The following is a 6,107-nucleotide window of genomic DNA, read 5'->3' as shown; positions in this document are numbered from 1 at the left end:
AAAAAAAAAAAAAAAAAAAAAAAAAAAGGGAAGAGAATGGAAGCCAATGTAATTGAATGATGATACAAGGAAGGGATTGTAGTCATTGCGATGAAACGAAATACGATAGGATGAATGTAAAGCTGATGTTCTCCCATGTAAACTATCACCCAATTCACAATAAAAACTTAAAAAATAAAAAGAAGTGAAATGATGCATTGCATTGGGCAACTGTACTACAAAAGACTTCTTTAAAGTGTTAAAGAGTAAAGATGTCACTTTGAGGACTAAAGTGCCCTGACTAATGCCATGATATTTTCAATTGTTTCATATGCATTTGAAAGCTGGACAATGAGTAAGGACGATTGAAGAAGAATGGATTCATTTGAATTATGGTGTTGGGAAAGAATATTGAATATACCGTGGATTTCCAGAAGAACAAATGGATCTGTCATGCAAGTACAACCAGAATACTCCTATGAAGCAGGGATGGCAAGACTTCATCGCACATACTTTAGACATGACAGGAGGGACCAGTCCCTACAGAAGGTCACCATGCTTGATAAAGCAGAGGGTCAATTAAAAAGATGAAGCTCCTCAAGAAGATGAATTGACACAAATTGGCTCAAACAGAATAACAATTGTGACGATGGCACAGGGTCAAGCAGCATTTCCTTCTGTTGTACATATGTGATTGTTATGAACAGCAACTGACTTGATGGCACATAACAACAACAACAACAACAGCAACAACAATTTACTTAAAGGAGCACTCTTCCTTTTGAGATGGCTCATCTTTTCCTGTATGTGCGCTTATATTTATTCCTTTTTACAGACAATCCCCTGGTTATGAAGATCCAAATTAGGAGTTATGGACAACTCATACTTGCCCTTTAATGCTATGTAAATTTGTCCTCACTTTGAAGTGATGGTTCCCACTTGTAACAAAATTTCATCACAGTCTAAATAAAAACAGAAGCACCTGTTTCCAACCCACCTACAAATTTGACTTAAAGACAAACTTAGGAACAGATTTTGTTCATAACCCAGGGACTGCATATATACAACAATGATAAGATTGAATGATAACTGATAAGTGTTTTAGGTAAATGTTTCTTTTAACCACATGTAAAGTTTCTAACCTTAAGTCATTCCTTAGTTCCCATCAAACAAATGTTTTCTTTTGAGTATGTATGAGACTGAATGTTGCTGACACATAGCTTCCCGGTGGGAAAGAATTTGTCTGACAACATTTGTAAAACGTGCACTTTTATTTTTACATACAAGAATAGCCCTTCAGTCTTCATCAGCATTCCATTTATTATCAATGTGGCAACACTGTCATGTGAGCTTATTTACCTACTTTCCTATTGTTAAGGAAACAAAATTGAATATGAAAAGAGGCTACTAGATTCAAGAATATAGCACTATGAACTGTTAGCAAACCAAGAAGGAGGATTAGAAAGGTATTATTGGTAAAGCATGGTCTGGATCATTAATTTAAGGGTAAAAGAGGTGAGCAACCTTTAGGTTAATAACAACAGCACAATATCATCTTGATGTCAGTAAGGATGGCCCAAAGTCATCAAAGATACATTTTGTCTAGTACATATTTAGGAATCCTGGTATGATGCTGTAGATTAAACAAGGGACTTTAATTTGCAAGATTGGCAGTTCAAACCCCCATCAATTACTCCTCAGAAGCCCTCTACACAGAGTTGCTATGCATTAGAACCAATTCGATGGCACTTAACAATGACATATATTATTTAAGATAATATGAAAGTATGTATCTTTTAAAAGATTATCCTAAGAATAATTACAAATTTTAAGTTTTTATCTAAAGATTTTTAATACATTGTTAAAACCTTTTGTTTGGAGATTGCAAGTAAATGTGGAACATACTATAAATTGCTCATATGCAAGCTCAAGTTGAAGTTGAAAAAATTTAAAACAAATTCATGAGAAACAAACTATGACCTTGAGTGTGTTGTTGTTGTTAAGTGCCGCCAAGTCAGTTTTGATTTATAGTTACACTTTATAGATTTTCCTAGGAGCAACTAATGGGTTTGAACCATCAATTTTGGGGTCAACAGTTGAGCACTTATCCTACAGTGTCACACAAGGACCTTGACTATATCTCACATGACTTTAGATACACTTGATGCATTGAACACTAATGACTGAAGACCAGACAGATTGTGGGATGACATCAAGGACATCATACAAGAAGAAAACAAGAGGTCTTTAGAAAGACAGGAAAGAAAGAAAAGACTAAAATGGATATCAGAAGAGTCCCAAAACTTCTTCTTGATCATATAGTAGCTAAAGCAAATGGAAGAAATGATGAACTACAGAACTGAACAGAAAATTTCAAAGGGTAGCTTGAAAAGCAAAGCATTATAATAAAATGTGCAAAGACCTGGAGTTAGAAAACCAAAATGGAAGAACAACACATTCAACATTTTTCAAATGGAAATAACTTTAGAAAAAAATACAAGCATTAAATTATAGTATTGAACGATAGATGGGCAAAACAACAGGAAACATCAAAAAATAAATAAATAAAAGATGGAAGGAATACACAGAGTCACTGTACCAAAAAGATTTCGTCAGGGTTCAAGCTATTTCAGGAGGTAGCATATAATCAAGAACCAACGGTGTTGAAGGAAAAAGTCAGAGCTACACTGAAGGCATTGGCAAAAAACACAGCTTCAGAAATTGATGAAATACCAATTGATATGTTTCAACAAATAAATGCAACACTAGAAGTGCTCACTCGTCTATGCCAAGAAAATTTGGAGACACCAACTGGAAAAGATCCATATGTATGCCCATTCCAACGTAAGACAATTCATCAGAAAATGAAAATTATTGCATATTATTATCTCACACAATGGCAATTAAAAGATGGTTGCAGCACTATATCATCAGGGAGCTGCCAGAAATTCAAGCCATATTCAGATGACCTGGAGTGACTGATATTATTGCTGATCTCAGACAGTTCTTAGCTGAAAGCAGAGAACACCAGAAAGCTGTTTACCTGTGTTTTATTGACTATGCAAAGGCATTCGACTGTGTGGAACATTACAAATCATGAACAATATTGCGAAGACTGGGAACTCCAGAACACTTAATTGTGCTCATGCAGAACCTGTACATAGACAAGAGTTAGTCACTGAAACAGAACCAGGGGTTACTATGTGGTTTAAAATCCGGGAAGTTGTACATCTGGGTTGTATCCTTTCACCATATTTATTCAATCTGTATGCTGAGCAAATAATCCAAGAAGTTGGATTGACTACATGCAGAATAATGTAGCATCAGGACTGGAGGAAGACTTAGTAACAACCCGCAATATGCAGCCAACACAATCTTGCTTGCCAAAAGTAAAAAGAACTTGAAGGACTTACTCATGAAGATCAAAGTGTACAGCCTTCAGTATGAATTACACCTCAACTAAAGAAACAAAAATCTTTATAACTGGACCAATAAGCATCTTGATAAATGCAGAAAATATTGAAGTTGTCAAAGATTTCATTTTACTCGGATCAACAATTAACACCCATGGAAGCAGCAGTTAAGAAATCAACATATTGCACTGGGAAAATCTGCCACCAAAGAACTCTTTAAAGTGTTCAAAAGCAAAGATAACACTTTAAAGACTAAGGTGTGCCTGATTCAAACGATGGTATTTTCATTCACCTCATATGCATGTGAAAACTGTACAATGAATAAGGAAGAGGAAAGAAGAATTAAATTAAAGAATTGATTGAAAATATTAAATATATCATAGACTGCCAGAAGGACAAACAAATCTGTCTTGGAAGAAGTACTGCCCGATGCATCTTAGGAATGAGGATGGAGAAAGTTTGTCTTACTTTGGGCATGTTAACGGGAGGGACCAGTCCCCTGGAGACAGACATCATGATTGGTTAAGTATAGGGTAAGCAGAAAAGTGGAAGATCTTCAAACACACGGATTAACACAATGGCTGCAGTAATGAACTCAAACATAGCAATGCTTGAGAGGATGGTGCAGAACCAGACAATATTTAGTGTTGTTGTACATAGGGTTGTTATGAGTAGGCAGTAATTCCAGGGCACACAACAACAACAATAAAAAAGAAATAATTGTCAAATAATTGTTAACACTTGGTTTAAATGATAAATTTAGTTTATTACTTAATATGAAATAATTTCATTCAGAGTTTTGCTCATTCGTTTATACAATGAGTCAACTCTTTAACAACCTTTCTAGGCTTGGCACTATAGTAGCTAGTATTCGATTCTCTGCCACTTTTTTATTTCTTTAGATGGACTCTTCCATTTATGTATTTTACTATAATCTATATTTTAACTCAATTTAATTAAAAAAAAAAACACAAAACTTTTTACTATGAATTGAGTGGACATTTACAGAGCAGATTTACTTTCAATAAATCACTTTGTTTCATTACAATAATTCCAATCCCCTCCATGTACCATCAGTTAACAGTCTTTAACTCTATTCACTTTAACTCTAGCATTCCCCCCGTATCTCCTGCTACCTTCATCTTTACTCTGTCAACCTTCCTCTTGTTGTGTAATGCTTGCCCTGTCATCCATGTTAACATGTGTCTACCCTCTAACTCCTGAGTTATCCCACTGTCCCCCACCCCTTTCCTGGTAACCATCATAGAACATTTCTTTTATCAAGAAAATCTTTTCTTAATTTTTTTTTACAACAGTGGTCTCATACACTATTTGTCCTTTTGTGACGGACTAATTTCACTCAGCATACTGTCCTCCAGGTTCATCCATGTTGTTAGGTGTTTTGCTGACTCATCATTATTCGTCAGCGTTGCACAGTATTCCATTGCGTACATACCAAAGTTTCTCTATCCATTCTTCTGTTGATGGGCATTTAGGCTGTCTCAATCTTTTTGTTACTGTGATTAGTGCTGCAATGACCATGGGTGTGCATAGATCTGTTCACGTTATGGCTCTTATTTTTGATAGACACCAAATAGATGGATTGCTATTTGGTATATGTCCTCAATATATACCATATAGAAATATGGCATGTCTATTTCCAACATTCTGAGTAAGCGCCATACTATTTTCCCCCATACTATTTCCAGTGGTTGCACCATTTTACAGTTCCACCAGCAGTGTAGGAGGGCCCCAGTCTCCACACTCACCAACTTTTTTTGTTTCCTGTTTTTGTGAACTTTGCTGTTAATGCTGGAGTAAGATGTTATTTCATTGTTGTTTTGATTTGCAACTCTCTAATGGGATGGTGGCTCTATAGGATAAACATTGGACTGGGAACCACAAGGTTGGCAGTTGGAGCCCACCAGTTCCTCCACAGGAGAAAGATGAAGCTTCTACTTTCACAAAGATTCCCAGCCTTGGAAACGTTATACAGGTTTACTATGAGTCGGAACTGACTAGACAGCCCTTAACAACAACAACAACAACAATGGCTAATGATCAAGAGCATTTCTTCATATGTTTGTTGGCCGACTGAATATGGTTTTGGTGAAGTGTCTGTTCCAGTCCTCTGCCCATTATTTAATTGGATTATTTGGTTTCTTGTTGAGGCATTGAAGTGTTTTATAAATTTTCGAGAGTAGTCCTTTGTCTGCTTTGTCCTTGCCAAACATTTTTACTCTTTTAGTGAAATCCTTTGATGCACATAAGTGACTAATATTTAGGAGGACTCAGTTATGTATTTTGTCTTCTCTTTGTGTGTTTTCAGTTATGTTTTATAGTGTATATTTTCATTGATGATCTTTATAGTTGTAGGTTTTACATTTAAGTCTGGAATCCATGTTGAGCTCTTTTTTGTCTATGGTATGATATATAGGTCATGTTTCACTTTTCTGCAAATGGATTTCCAAATATGCCAGCACTACTTGTTGAAGAGGCTATCTTTTTCTCATTTAATCATTTTGGCCCTTTGTTGAAGATCAACTGACTTTAGGTACGTGGATTTACTTCTGGGTTTTCAATTCTGTTCTGCTGACCTGTGTATCATTGTATCAGTACCAAGCTGTTTTAACTTCTGTGGCTATGTAGTAGGTTCTGAGATCAGAAAGCGAGGGGTCTCCTATTTTGTTCTTTTTAAATCATGCATTGCTTATC

Source organism: Chrysochloris asiatica, unplaced genomic scaffold, assembly GCF_000296735.1.
Source record: "Chrysochloris asiatica unplaced genomic scaffold, ChrAsi1.0 scaffold00045, whole genome shotgun sequence".
NCBI lineage: Eukaryota > Metazoa > Chordata > Mammalia > Afrosoricida > Chrysochloridae > Chrysochloris > Chrysochloris asiatica.
The sequence above is the reverse complement of the archived record's forward strand: the minus strand, read 5'-3'. Positions refer to the sequence as shown.